The sequence below is a fragment of the Diceros bicornis genome, chromosome 32, assembly GCF_020826845.1.
Source record: "Diceros bicornis minor isolate mBicDic1 chromosome 32, mDicBic1.mat.cur, whole genome shotgun sequence".
Taxonomy (NCBI): Eukaryota; Metazoa; Chordata; class Mammalia; order Perissodactyla; family Rhinocerotidae; genus Diceros; species Diceros bicornis.
Genome location: NC_080771.1, coordinates 38,969,352 through 38,984,266, shown reverse-complemented (window position 1 = coordinate 38,984,266; position 14,915 = coordinate 38,969,352). Strand labels below are relative to the sequence as shown.

At 38.3% G+C, this 14,915-nt stretch overlaps 1 pseudogene; it reads left to right on the top strand.

The window, feature by feature from the left end:
* Positions 1-459: 459 nt before the first annotated feature.
* LOC131396343 (olfactory receptor 2AJ1-like) lies at positions 460-13,400 on the top strand (annotated as a pseudogene).
* Positions 13,401-14,915: the final 1,515 nt, after the last annotated feature.

The window sequence follows — 14,915 nt, the reverse complement described above, 5'->3', positions numbered from 1 at the left end:
CTTGTGTCTATGTATTAGGTAGGTCAGCTATGTCTCCTGCTCTTGGATAGGTAACCTTATGTAAGTGATGTCTTAGGAGGCCTGCAGTGTGCTTCCTTCAGTTCTCAATGTTCCAGGGGTGAGCCCTATGTGTGCTATATGTGTCCTTCTGTTATGGCCTGTTTGCTCTCCCTGTAGGCTCCCAGGGAGGCTGTGTTATGCTCCTGGCCAGCTGTTGTAATGCTCAGCGGCTTGTAGTTGTTGTGGGCCCTTCAGTCTCTTTATCAGGTGTGGGGAGCCCCAGCACAGTTGGCTGCAAGTTCTAATACCACATTTGTGTTGCAGTATTTCTTTTAAGTGAGTGGGCCCCCAGCGTGGCAGTTGGTTAGGCTCAGGGGCTTACAATTGCCATAAGCCTCCAGCCTTTAGGTCTCTTGTCAGCTCTCTGAGGATTGCAGCTGGGTGGGGCTGGCCTCGGGCATGGGTGCACCCAAATGTTTCCGGCTTTGGAAGGTAGGGCAAAACCCCTGTGTGTGTCTTTGAGAAGCACAAGTCTTCTGCAGCTGACAAGCCCTGCTGCCCACAGGTCCACACACACAGTCAACACAGTCCTACCCCGTGAGCACATCCCAACCTCCTGAAGCAGACCCCGTCTCTCCATGGCAGGAGCCCCACACACTCCACCACCTGCCCATACTCTCTACCCACTCCTTGTGCACGCCCTGCCCCACTGAAGTTGGCTCAGTTGCCAGGCTGCAGAGAATCCAGTCACCAATCTATGCAGGCCCACATGTTGCCGGAGGGCTTATTGTTGGGTGGGGCCAGTCTCTAGAGTATGCTGCCTGCCCTGGCTGAGCTTGATTAAATGATGCTGTAGTGGGTGGGGCAGACCCTGGGCTAGCAGGCCTCAGGAAGAACTCCAATGGCGTCTGTGTCAGCATGCCCACACCAGGCCACAACAATGGCCGCAACCAATGTCCCAGTCCCTGGAGAGATCTCACCTCTCACTGAGATACACTCAGGGCCTATTAGGTGAGTCTCTTTTCACTAAAACACTGTACATCTTTCTTTCTGGTGATTTTAGGTTGCTTTCTGAAATGGGTGAGTTTGCACGTGCGGCCTTTAAGAGTCGGTTTTAATTTCTTTGTGAACCAGCTTTTCTGGGGGTACTCCCCAATGTTTTAGTAGCAGTCAAAGTCAGATATAATGTCACTTGTCTCGATTGTGCTGGGTCCACAAAATGCCCACAGCAGGGGCACTCCCCGGCTCAGGGCCCTGCTCCTCCAGGAAGGGCTGCGTACATTTGGGCTGCTCCCGGGTGGTCGTGCGGAGCTGCGGCTTGTGATGGTGACGTTTTTCCTCTCCAGAAGGGAGTTTTTGCCTCTTCTACCTCAATTCGGATTGTCCTTTGTTGCAGGAGTTCCTCTTATCCAGTGTTCAGTTCTGTCTCAGGGGTAATTTTCCCACAAGTAGTTGTAAATTGGCTGTGTCCGCGGGAGGAGGTGAGTTCAGAGTCTGCCTATGCCGCCATCTTGACTTCCTCCCTTAATATTGAATAATTATGTTGCATTCAGATTTCTAAATTATAAATTTTGCTGAAGTAAAAGTACTTATATAGAAAGCACTTTGTGAATGTAATTTTTCCTTAGACAACTTACCAGAGGTTATAAAGTGTTTCAAGTTTCTTCATATACCACACTGAATTGCTTTTCCAAAAGCCTCTTCAAATTGTGCTATGACCTCAAATTTCATCTGAACTAGCATTAAATTTTCTGTTCTTTTTCATCTCAGTCAATACGATAAGTAAATCATTGTTTAACCTTCCTTTCTTGATTAATAATATGTTTATGTGACTTTCATATGTTTATCCTTGCAACTACTTACGCCGATATCTATTTATATCTTTTGTACATTTATTCTATTGAAAGCTTTTCTTTATAAATATAAAAGTGTTTACATATTAATTATAGTAACACTTTCTGAGTAGTATGGACTATATATTTATTTCAATTTCAATTCTGACATTTTGTTCCATAAGAACTTTAGAAAGTATTTAGTTTAACATATTAACTTTAATGATTTCTTTCAGCACCTTTGTGTTTAGAAAGTCCTCACACTTTTGGGGAGAAAGTCCTCACGCTTCATTAAAAGTTTCACCTCGACATTTTTTTAAGAATGAGCTTGAGCATAATTTTGTTAATTTAACTTCTAATACAGCAGGAACTTATTGGGGGTGTGATATGAATTAGATTTCTAACATGATTGTTTTCAAGTAGAGACTAACTTCAGGTGCTAAATGATCCTTTTTTCACTGTCATTAGTTCCAAAAGTATTTATTCAGTACCAGTTATGTTCCAGCCACTCTTATGGGTTCATGATGGTGAAAACAAAGATTCTGCCCTCATACAGCTCATATTCTAGTGGTAAATAAAGGCAATAAAGTACTAAATACACAATATTATATCAAGTATTAATAATTACAGTGAAGAAAATTAAAGGCAGGGTGAGAATCATGGGGGAATCTATTTGATAAGAATGTGAAATTTCCTCAGACCCACCAATGAAACAGGGGGAGCCAGCCATTAAACGTCTGGGCAGGGATGTCTAAGCAGAGGGAACAGGAAAAGTAAGGCCCTGAGACAGATACTCACTTTCCATGTTTAATGACAGCAAGAAGATCCACACCTCCAGGTTGTGGTGAGAAAGTTGGAGAAACATAGAAAATGATGTTACACATGGAGTCAAGAGGCAGGTCTCCAGGATTGTGAGGAGCTTCAGAAGAATCAGGGATGCTCAAGATGTGTTTAGGGAAATGGTTAAAAAAACCACATGTATAAAACTCAAAAGAGTGAATGTGTATTTAGAAAAGGAAAAGAAATCACAACCGACCAACGGTCCCTTTCTTGTAACATCTCTTTGGACAGTTCACCAGACATGCTCACATTGTCTTCTGTCCTGACTACAGCCTGGCTTGCCCTCCCCACCACAACATGCTACAACTCCCAAGAACTGGCAGCACTCACAGAGCCCCACAGAGTGAGGGGCCCTAGAGTTTCAGCTCTCCTAGCTCTCAGTGAATCCCACTCTGAGGTGCCACTGGAGGATTGAGAAGAAGGACGTGATATGACTTAGGTGTACAACCATCACCAGAGGCTTAATGGAGAATAAATCCAGGAAGCAAGAATGCAAGGAGTGGTTTGAGTGAGTCCTGGTGAGAGATGTGGAGACTGAGTGAGAGGGTGGTGATGGAGAATGTTAGGTTGAAACACTATGCATGTACTCAGGACACTGGGGCTGGGCAAGTTGGAAGGGAAACTTAGAACTGAGTTTGAAACTCAAATTACTCAGTAGACACGTGCATGGAGATGAGGCAATGCCACTGGATGACTGAGTCAAGAGTTCAAAGGGGAGGACAGGCCTGAAGTCATGGGTTAGGGGATGAGCAATGCACGGAGGAAGCAATGGGATTGCATGAGAAGGGAGAGAAGATGTCTCACACCAGGAGCCAGTGTAGACAAGGTTAAATTTCCATCTCCCCCCTTCTTTTCGAATGACCTATCACCAAACTCGTCTAAAATATCTTGTTTTATTGATGTTGTTCATGAGAATTTTTAACATCTAGTGGAACAAATCTCCTTGTTATCATTATATTCAAGTTCAAAATGGTCAATTTCTTGCCTGTTCGTTTCTCCTTTAAGTTGATCTTTTAAACCACTTGGTCAGGTTCAGAAGATCTAATAAAATTTTGATTAGAATGTAATTAAAAAATATTTGGGAAGGATTAATATTTTAAAATGTTCAAGATTTTCATCTAGAAATGTGGTGGGCTTCAGAGGTTATTCAAATGGTTAGAAGCCAAGCCTAACCTTTTTTAAAACTATTTGTTTCTTTGCATTAAATTTTCCTAGTATAAAATAGCCTACATGATTCATGCCAATGTTATCTTATATTTCTTTATCCATAACCAGAGTCTATGTTGCCTTAAAATAAAGTGGCTAATTTAAGCCACAAGAAGTTTATGTAGAAAATAGTGAACAAAGGTTAATTTTGCACTGAAGTGACTGAAGTCATTGGTTGTTTCTTTCAAATGATAAATACTTTTCATATATACAAAGACACAAAATCTTAATATACACATAAAGGCTTCCTTGAAAAAAATCTTAGATCCAAAAAACTCCTGGCTTTTATTCATATTGAAGGATAGATCATGCATACTGAATTTGCACAAATAATTATAAAGTGAACAGTTAAGTAAACACTATCCATGTAAAAACAATATTGTTAGCACCTATGATGCCCCAATAAAGAATTAATAAAATATAATTCAATTTCTATAAGTTAATAAAACTGGCAAAAATAAAATTTATTCTTATAAAGACTGTTGATTTTCACTGAATAAAATTTTTATTCTTTTTGATTTGAAATATAAGTGATGTTTCAAGTTACCAACATAGATTAAGCTAGTTTTTTTTTTTTAACAGCATTTCATTATTATTATTTCTGGAAAATCTTAGAAACAATACATTCCAATCTCTTTAAACTTTATCTGAATAAAAATTGCATGAGAAAATTGAGTTCCATGGCCCATTCAGTTTTTCACATATTTCACATATATCAGTGAGCAACTGTTATGTGCCAGGCACTGTTCTAGGTATTTGGTTTATTGCAGTGAACAAAACAAAGGTCTACCATCATGAAGATTAATTTCTTTTGGGTGACATGACAATAAAGGGAAATTATAGTTCATGTTTATTTAATATGCTGAAAAGTGAAAGGTGATTTGCAAAAAAGTGAAATGACCACAGTAAAGAGGACCAGGAAAGTGGGACTGCTAGTGGAAGCCTTGTGGTTATAAATAGGGTGTTCAGGGGTAGACTTCTTGGAGAAGGTGACATTTGGGAAAAGACTAGACTTGAGTGAACAATATGGAATCAAGAGTTTGTGACTCTACATAGAGCTAAGTGCCCACTCAATATTATGAGTATCATCACTTAATTTAAACAAATAAATGCCCATCTTGTAAAACATCCCCTTTTCAAAAGCTGATTGAGGGTCCTTTGACTCTGATGGCAAACTGTGCATCACTAGCTCTCTTTTATTATGCAGATGTATGGAAATGAGTTTGACATTTACACTACTTTTTCTTCCTTTTCTATTTAGTTTTTATTTATTTGTATTTTTATTTTTTATTTAACATAGGAAAATACATCATGGGTTGAGAATCACACTTTCAGCTGTGACTTCATTCTGCTGGAACTCTTCTCTTCTTCCCAAATTTGTCCGCTTTTCTTCTCCTTTATATTCATTATTTTTATTATGACTACAACAGAATATACAGTCATGATTCTCCTTATCCACAGGGACTCACAACTCCATACTCCATTGTATTTCCTGCTCAGCCATCTCTCTTTTATGGATAGCTTGCATATTTCCAATATTGTTTCCAAAATGGTCACTAACCTTTTATGAGGCAGCAGAACTATTTCTTTTGCAGGTTGTGGCTTCCAGATGTTTCTATCCCTCACCCTCTTGAATGGAGAGTGACTTCTCCTGGCAGCAATGTCCTATGATTGCTATGTAGCCATCTGTCACCACTGCACTCTCCCATTTTTATGAATGACTAGGTCAGCATTCTCATGGCTAGAGGGTCCTGGTTTGTTGGGATGGTCAACTCTGTAGTTCACACAGCTTACACACTCTACCTTTCTTCTGTGGCTCAAGAGCTATTCATTTTTTCTGTGAAGTCCCTGCAATGTTGGAATTCTCCTGTGTGGACACAAGACACTACAAATGAGGAGTTTATAGAAGTGGCATCATTTTCCTCCTCATCCCTTTCTCTCTAATCTTTCCTTCTTATGTCTAGGTTCTCCTTACTGTCCTCCAAATGAAATCATCTGAGGCACAGAAAAGTCATTCTCCTCCTGTTTTCCACATGGTTGTCATCATGATGGGCCATTTGTTTCCACGTGCATAACTCCTAAGTCATACCACGCTCCAGGCCAGGGTGATGCCTGGGCATGTTCTGCACCATCCTCATACCTACACTAACCATATTTTCATGTGCATGATGCCTCAGTCATACCACAATCCAGGCCAGGGTGACGCCTATGCGTGTTCTACACCATCCTCATACCCACACTCAAGCATGACACCTCAGTCCTACCATACTCCAAGCCAGGGTAATGCCTGGCCGTGTTCTACCCCATCCTCTCACCCACATTCAAGCGTGACGCCTCAGTCATACCACACTCCAGGCCAGGGTGACCCCTGGGCATATTCTACCCCATCGTCACACCCACACTAACCCTATTATCTATAGCTTTAGGAATAAAAATGTTTGGGCAACAGTGATAAATATGTTCCAAAAAAACTTTCCACATAAAAATAGTAGAAAAAAATGCTTGAAATGTTTGTTGTATTTCCTATATTCAATAGTGAGAAGAAATCCATTATTAGTTTCTTCTGAGAACAAAATCAAAGTCTCTGTCACTCTAAGTATAGAAAGAAGTAGACATTTCCAAACTCCTGATAAAGTTTTCATGTGTGATTGTTTTTGTAAATACACACCTCATATAATGTATTGTTCCCTCTGAGGTCCTAATTATCATCCTCCAAGGCCCTTATTGAAAGTAAATGATTACCCAAGACTTCAACTTCTTCCTCCTAAAATTTTAAAAATTTGTAAGAATTATTTTTTGTAATACAGTCACACACATTATATAACAAATGTTTCCATAAAATTATCTGTATTTTTATAAAATGTAGAAAATTATGCTTAAGGATGCCCAAGAGCTGAGTAGGTATCTAGGATGTCAATGTAACTAGTCATGGTAATATGATTATATTACTTTATAATGGAGAGAATACTGTATTCACCAGGTCATGTGTCATGAAGACTATTGCACGTAGATCAAAGGGTTACTTGCTGAGTTGTGCAAGTAAGTAGTGGTATAATATCAGAGAGGAAGTCATTCCTGGAAGTCAACATATGAAAGATGGTTTTCAAGAAACATAGTTCTAATTAACTTTTGACTTTTTGTTGCATTCTTGTTTGTATTTTTTCTTTTGTTATTTAGTAAAATGGAAATATGAGATCAGAGCTAAATTTCACTTTAACAGAATGATTATTGTACCCTGGTAACATACTTTCTCTATATTCAGCCCACTGTAGTTACTCATTTTTCCTTTAGATAAAGGTTGAATATTTACAATGTTTAGTTTAACATTGTTATCATATTAACTTTCCAGGGATGTTCTCACATATTTGCATAACTCTAAAATTGAGTCATGTCCAAAGTCTACACTTAGTTATTACATCTTCCATAGCATTGCCTCCTAATATGTGCCAACTCCACCTCCTTTTCCTCTTCTCTGTAGCCAGCCATGGCCAGGTTAGATGCCTTTTCCCTTGAACACAATGTACCCACGAGTATCTCTGTAACTATATCATAATGATCTCTTTGTCTACCTTTCTAATGGTGGACTGCTTGAGGAAAAGCACCACATATACATCTTTGTATTTTATATTTTATAATATTTCCATCAATGATTAAGTAGAGGCAAGTGTGAATCATCCTTAAGATTTTTCATTTAAAATTTGGTGTTTGGATTCCAAAATGTGTATCCCATCTAAAACTGACATTCAATTATTTTTTCAATGCTGAAGTTTTCTTTCTAAGGAAGTGATTACAAGATGAGTTACAGGAAATTTAGAAAAAATATTCCAAATTAAAGAATAACATGTATTATCATTGGGGAAAATGAAAATAAAACATATTTACTCATTTGATAGGAACTTACTGATACATTTTATATCCCAGTAAGTACAAGCTAGAATAAGTATTTTTATCTTTTCCCTGAACTCTAACCTACATCACCTTCATCCCTCTTTTTTAAGAAGTCTAAATGGAGGAACATGACATCATCTTCAAAATTGTGACGTTAACTTCTGATCCTGGGCAGAGTGGCAGAAGAGTCTCCAAAGCCAGAAAGGCTTGTTTGTGGTCTGAAATCACATAGAACTATGCACCAAGTTCCCTGGATAGATGGGGCCAGCACCCTGGTTCTCTCTCTAGGCAGTGCCACAAGCTGGGCTCTCAGCTTGAGTGCTGCTGGGCTCACAGCTTTCTAAGTACTCCAGCCGGGCTTCTTTGTCATAAGGCAAAAAGAGTCCCAATACGTTGAACCCAAGAGGGGCTATACCTAGATACATTGTAATTAAATTGCCAAATTCAAAGACAAAGTGAGAATTTTGAAAGTAGCAAGGAAAAATGTCATGTCTTTTACAACAGAACCCCATTAAGGTTATTGATGGATTTTTCAACAGAAACTTTTCGAGCCAGGAGAAAATGGGAAGATACTTTCAAAATATTGAAAGAAAAAAACTATCAATCAAGAATACCATACCCTGCAAAGTTATCCTGAAGAAACGAAGAAGAGAGAAAGAATTTCCTGACAAACATAAGCTCAGGTAACTTATTGCCACTAGGGTTGTCTTCAAGAAATTCTATAGGGAGTTCTTCCAGCAGAAATAAAAGGATGCGAATTAACATAGCAAAAGCATATGAAATCAGGTTTAAAACCCATTATTAAGGATAAATATATAGTCAAAGTCAGATTCTCTAATATTATAATGGTGGTGCATTATTCATTAACAATTCTATTTTGAAGTTAAAAAACAAACATTAAAACATAACAATGACACAATAATTTGTTATTGGAGACACGACATAGAAATATATGTACAAAAAATATATGTACATTTTAACACCAATAACCTAAAATGTGAGGAGGGGGAAATAATTTATAAGGTTTAGGAATGCTATCAAAGTTAAGTTGTTATTAGCTTAAAATGAAGTGTTATAAATATAAAATATTTTATGTGAGCCTCATAGTAACCACAAAGGAAAACACTTGTAATAGTTACACAAAAGATTATGATAAAGGAGTCAAAACGTACTACTACAAAATGTTATCAAATCACAAAAGAAGACAGTAAGATAAAAAGCAAGAAACAATGGATCTAAGAACAGCCAAACAACAAGGAACTGGCAATATCATATTCTTACTTATTAATAACTACAGTTACATAAATGGATTAAATTCTTAAATCAGGTGGCATTTAATGGCTGAATAAAAAAATGATTCAATGTGTGATGACTTCAAGAGACTAATTCTAAGTTTAAAGATGTATGTAGACTGAGAGTTAAGGAAAACAAAAAGATATTTCATGCAACTGATATCCAAAAATAAAGCATTGCTTATATCAGACAAAATAGACTTGAAGCTAAAAATGGTAAAAAAGAGACAAATAGGGTCAATATATAATAATAGGGATCTATGCTTCATGAAAATATAACAATTGTGAATATTTATGCACCCAACATTGGAGCACCTAAATATATAAAGCAAATATTGAAAAAAAAGGAAAAATAATCAGCAATACAATTATAGTTGTGGACTTTGATACCCCTCCCGACAATGGATAGGTTGTCTAGACAGAGATTATTAAGGAAACAGCAAATTTGAACAACACTATAGACCAAATGGACCAAACAGTCAACAAATCCTTCTGAAGTACACATGGAAAATTTTGAAAGATAAGGCATATATTATGCAACAAAACATATCTAAACAAGTTCAAGCAGACAGAATTTCTATCAAGTAACTTTTGAGACCACTGTGATGTGAAACTAGAAAACAATAGAGGAAGAAAGCTGGAAAATCCAGAAATACATGGAAATTGAACAACACACTGCTGAACAACTAATGGATCAAATAAGAAATTAACAGGGAAATAAAAAATTATCTTGAGACAAAAATGGAAACACTATGTACCAAAACTTTTGAAATACATCATAAGCAGTTTTAAGTGGGAAGTTATACTTATAAACATATACATCAAGAAAAGAGGGAGATCTCAAATAAGTAACCTAACTTTTCACCTAAATGAACTAATAAAAGAAGAAAAAACTAAGCCCAAAATTTGCAGAAGGAACGAAATAATAAACATTAGAGCAGAAATAAATGTAATAGAGAAGAGTAAAAGAGAAAAATGAACAAAACTAAGTTGATTCTTTGAAAAGATAAACAAAATGGAAGATCTCTAGATAGATGAATCAAGAAAAAGAGAGGACCAAAATTAATAAAATTATGCATGACAGAGTGGACATTACAACTGATACCACAAAAATACAAGGTATCATAAGATACTACTAGAAACAACCATATGTCAATAAATTGCACTATCTAGTAGAAATGGATAAATTCCTAGAAACAAACAACCTAGTAGGGTTATTCATTGTTGGGAGATTTTTATTACTGATTCAATCCCCTTACTTATTACTGGTTTGTTCAGATTTTTTATTTCTTCCTAATTTAGTCTTGATTGTTTATATTGATTTGAGTCCTATGTTATGGGCTCTTCATTTGCCTGGATTCTCTGGTCAGGTTTCCTTGTCAGGCATGACTAGGTGCTATACTCAGCAGTAGGAAGCACTATGTTAGCTTTACCACCCAGCCAGGGTGGGTGGCAGAATGGGCTCTACAGATGGCATGGCTCTTTCTTGGCATCTTAATCTGGCAAACTATGCACTAAGGTTCCTGGCCAGATAGGACCACCAATTTTGCTATACAGGTAAGCAGATTGGCTGCCTGGGTTCACTGCTCATATGCTGCTGTAAGCAGAGCTGCAGGATAGGCTACCTAGCTCCCTGGATGTTCTGGGTATGTTTCCTGGTGAGGAAAGGATACAGGCTGAAGACTGTATCCATCAGTGGGTCACACTACTAATTAGCATATTTGCCAGAGTGGGACCACAGAACATGCCCCAAAGCTGGCAAGGTTTGTTGTTTTGGACCAAATCAGACAGAACTGCACATCAAGTTCCCTGGCCAGACAGGGCCACTGGCTGGCTCTGCAGAAGGGCGGAGCCAATTTTAGGCTCTCTGCTCAAGTGCTGCTGGGCTATGCAGCTTCCCAGTTGCTCTGGTATGTCTTCCTGATTGGAAACGCCTGAGAGTTACCTTCAGCCATAGGCAGAGGTATGAATTAACTTTGTTACTTTTGAATGGCAACAAAAGAGGCACCAAAGCCAGCAAGGCTCATTGTTCTGGGTCTCAAGTTAGGTAAAATTGTGCAAGGAGTCACTGAGTAGGTGCGTTAAAAATTCTGGCTCTTATTCTGGCCAGAGCTGCTGGCCATACTCTCTATTTGAGTTCTGCCGGGCCATACAGCTTCTCAGGTGCTGTGGTCAGGCTTCCTGGTTGCCAGAGCTGGGGGGATACACTCAACAGTAGGTGGGCCAATAAAGTAGCTTCCCTGCCTGGAGGTGGAGGCAGAACAGGCCCTCAGTGAGGCTCAGTGTTTGGGGTCTCCTATCAGGCAGAACTTCTCCCTGAGTTCCATGGCCAAATGAGGCCTACATCTTTGCTCTGCCACCTTACATATCCACTGGTCAGTCTCTCCACTCAAGTGCTGCTGAGATATGCAGCTTTCCAGGTGATGAAGTCAAATTTTCTGATTAGCAGGGTTGGGGGTAGTACTCAGCAGTAGGCAGAGCTATGAATTATTTTTCCTGCCTATGTGCAGTAGCAGAACAGGTTCCAAGGTTGGTGATGCTCATTGTTTGGTGTTGAAAATCAGGCAGAACTGCTCACAATTTTCCTGGCCACACAGCTCTACTGCCTTTTCTCTGCAGATGGGCAGATCCCCTGGCTGATATATCTACTTGGGTGCCACAGTGAGTAGAAACTCAGCCAGCCACAATCTGAGAGCTGGTTGCTGTAAGCCCCTCTCCCACTCCCCATCACAGTCTGATCTCCAGCAGTCAGCCGCACAAATTACCCCCACAATCCCTGTGAGGCGAGTCTCAAATGGGCCTCCCAGGAAGTGACCCACAATGCTGGCAGAGCTGGATGTCCACCTTGGGCTCTCTTTCTCCCACTGAGAAGAGTATAAGCCCAGGGGGTCCTCTTGGTGTGGCTCTGTGCTTGCAGCCTTTGAGGCAGCAGTGAGCCCAGTATGCTAGACGTGAAAAGACTTGGCAAGAAGGTCCTATACTGGGTGGTGTAAAACTGGTAAAGTGAAATGGAGTGAGAGATGTGAACCTTTGGGGGACATTAGGGGCCAAGTTAGAAAGCTTGGTCATGTTCGGCATGCAGAGAGTACAACTAAACATGGATGGTGAAGCTTGAGATCAAACATGATATCCTGACAGAGCTGTCTAGTTCTGGGCAACAAAGACAAGCAAGGAAAAGAAGTCTAAAGAGAGCAAGAAAGTCTCCACAGAAGGAAGATTTAACATAAACCTGAAAGATTAGAAGACTTCAAAGCCCTTAGAAATGGTGGGGAAGACTGTTTACGTGAAAAAAAGAATAGGGGTGTGGGCAAAGATGCAAGAAAGACAATGTTATGTAGATATAAATACTTCAGTTTCGCTGGAAGTGGGAACTAAAAATAGGGAGATTTTATGTGTCATTTTTTAATGTAAATGTAAGGGAATGTACATAAAATGTAACCTAGCAAATTATTTGCATTCTCAAAAGTATGTTCCAGGAAGATTAACCTAGACTGGGGCAAAAGTGTATTGATGTGGGCAGAAGTTTGAGGCAGAACATTACTTGAATTATCATTATGATATTATAATACTTTCAATTTCTATCTCATAGAAACAAATGTTATGCATTTTGAATAAAATATACTGGAAATATATTAGACCCATTACTCCCCAAAATTTGTGATCCAACAGAAAGAAATGTTAACGATAGCAAACAATTTTCACAGAGCAACCTCCTGTTTTTTCCCTTCCCAAATCAAATTTTTTGAACAATTTGGTGACTTATTTTTCATTAATATTCCCACATTTTTATGTTGTCTGGTGGGTCACAGCTTTCTGCTTCTGAATCCCTGGGCTTTGTTCTCTGTACAACTCATCCAGGAAGAATGCAGAACCACATATCATCACATTCAAATGCTAACCAGCAAGATGAAGGAGCAAGAAGGTGTGTGCCTCCAGTTCCAGCACTCTTCTGTTGTCATTGTCCACATGTGCTTGGCTGGACACCCTCCACTGGCTTCAAGGAGAGCTGAGATGTGTGTGATTGTATACTGGTGGTGCTGAGCCCAGACAGGTCTGTTCAACTGAAAACTAGTGGTAGAACGGACATATTAGAACCATTATGGTTGCACATGGTATGCAGCCCATGAGAAAGAATAACCCATGAGTGGTATTCCTGTACGTAGAACAGGCAGGTGATGGTGATATGTGCATGGCAGAGAGCAGAGATAAAGAGAAGTCAGCATGATTTTCTGATTTCTGTGTTGGGCAATTATACATTGTGCTTCCATTCATTGTTTCAGGGGACTTACTTGGGCAGATCAGTATTGGGCACAATGATTTTTACATCACTGTGAGACACTAATTACAATTTTCCCCTAATGTGAAGTGGCAGCAAGGAGGGACAGAGGTAATATCACTCTGGCAATAACTCTTAAGGCACGATGCAGTGCCCTGAAAAGTCAGAAGGGCAGAAAATGGTTAATAAAAACATCAATTGGCTAGTAGGAAATAAAATTTGAGAAGCTCAGCAGATTGATTTCAGAATAAGAAACACAGTCTTACTTTCTCACACTACCTGTATGTGTGTGTGTGAGTGAGGAAGCCAACCCACACATTCTCATTCAACATGCTGGGTGGCTTTCTTCCCCAGGGGGCCTCATGGACCAATTTTACCAGAGAGAGAGTACAATTATACTTCTGATTCACCTCATTGAAATTCACTTCTCTTTTCTCAGGTATATTCTCTCGCATCCTGTGTATTTCGTTCTCTCCCTTTCTCTCTCTCTCTCTCTCTCAAATATATAATAGCTTAAATGAATATTTAAAATGTAAAGAAATAATAACAATATAGTAATAATAGAAATACTAATAGACTATAGAAACAATAGTAATAATAAAAATAACAATAATAACTATTGTTTTTGAGTACTTACTATGTGCCAGGCTCTGTTCTATGTGTGTGTGCACATACGCATGTATGTATATGTGTGTGCATATGCATGTATGTATATGTGTGTGTGTTGTTTAATGTGTTTTTTAATGTGTCTAATTTAATCTTCAAAACAACCCTGTGAGGAAGGTACCATTATCATCTTGATATAATAGAAATTAATTTCATATGTAATTTCACATCTGGTTGGTGTTTTGTATTAAGATGAGACATAAAATGAAATATTTTAAAGATACTTTACTTGCATTAAATTTTCTTATCTCTTCAAAGCATTAGGAAATTTTTAGTTTATATTGCTACTTTCTTAATATAGTTATTTCTTCAATAGCACACTCATCTCCCTAGGCTAAGTAACATCTATCATATATTGATTGTACCCATATTTCATATAAACTCCTTAAAAATGAGTGATGGTTTCATTCCATTTGTTTTTAGCGCAATTCAGTGGCTTCTGCCTCTTCCATGAATTTTTACTGCAATTGACTGAATTATGAGTAATAACCAGTTATTTGGAATCATATGCACACTGGTCAAGTAAGTCTGATATTTGAAGTTTTACGATAAAGTTTATAATTGCTACCTCAAGTGGGTCATCAATATTATAGATTTATACAAAAATTCCAAAAATAAAAATGACAGTGTCATATAGTATAAAATATAAATGTGTACCTCAGACTTAATATTGCCCAGGATTTCCATATCAAACATCTTTCAGTAAGAAATGATTTGGTGTTTTTGTCTTTTGTTTGTTTTACAGTCAAAACTTCAATGTAATGACATAAGGTAGGAACATATAAATAATTTTTAAACATATGAATACGTAGTCTTACCAAGATTAGTGAGTAAATGGCCTCTAGTTAAATATAAATTTAAAGACGTATTTTGTATGCTTTATTTATATAATGAGAAATCTAGTAGAGAAATAAA